General features: G+C 37.3%; 1 non-coding gene across 1 annotated transcript; it reads right to left on the reverse strand.

Moving 5' to 3' along the window:
* Positions 1 to 451: 451 nt before the first annotated feature.
* On the reverse strand, positions 452 to 525 carry TRNAN-AUU (transfer RNA asparagine (anticodon AUU)). The gene has a single exon. It is a non-coding gene; the product is annotated as a tRNA-Asn (tRNA).

The raw sequence follows: 525 nt of genomic DNA on the forward strand, positions 1-525 counted from the left end.
CACATGAGAAAGCAGCAAGGATGCAGTGGCGTTAATGTTTCCTGGTGTCAACTTGTATTATTTCAGTAGACATTGAAATGAGGATGCATCTTGCTGCCTTTCCAATGAAGCAAGTTTAATTTAGTAATAGGTGAAAAACCATCCTTACAAAGGTGTTAATCAGAGACTTGGCTTTGTGGACACTTTTCAGAGAACAAATTTGTTAGCATAAAAATAAAGCCAGAAAATGAAGAGCTGTTTAATCACTCGATTGGATTTTTCTGCCAGCATATTTTTTTTCTCTGCAACCCACTGCTAAATTGTGCTTCCTAGCTGTTTTTTATAAAATCACTGAATCAAATCTAACTCTGATTACATCAGAGAAGGCCATGTACCCTACACCATAAGATGAGGTTTGAAATTTTGACTTGTCTACTTAAATATCACCAAAATCTGATCACAAGGTTAATTATGTCCCTGGGTGGGATTGAACCACCAACCTTTTGGTTAATAGCCAAACACACTAACCGATTGCACCACAGAGAC

The sequence above is a fragment of the Pseudophryne corroboree genome, unplaced genomic scaffold (genome assembly GCF_028390025.1).
Source record: "Pseudophryne corroboree isolate aPseCor3 unplaced genomic scaffold, aPseCor3.hap2 scaffold_853, whole genome shotgun sequence".
Taxonomy (NCBI): Eukaryota; Metazoa; Chordata; class Amphibia; order Anura; family Myobatrachidae; genus Pseudophryne; species Pseudophryne corroboree.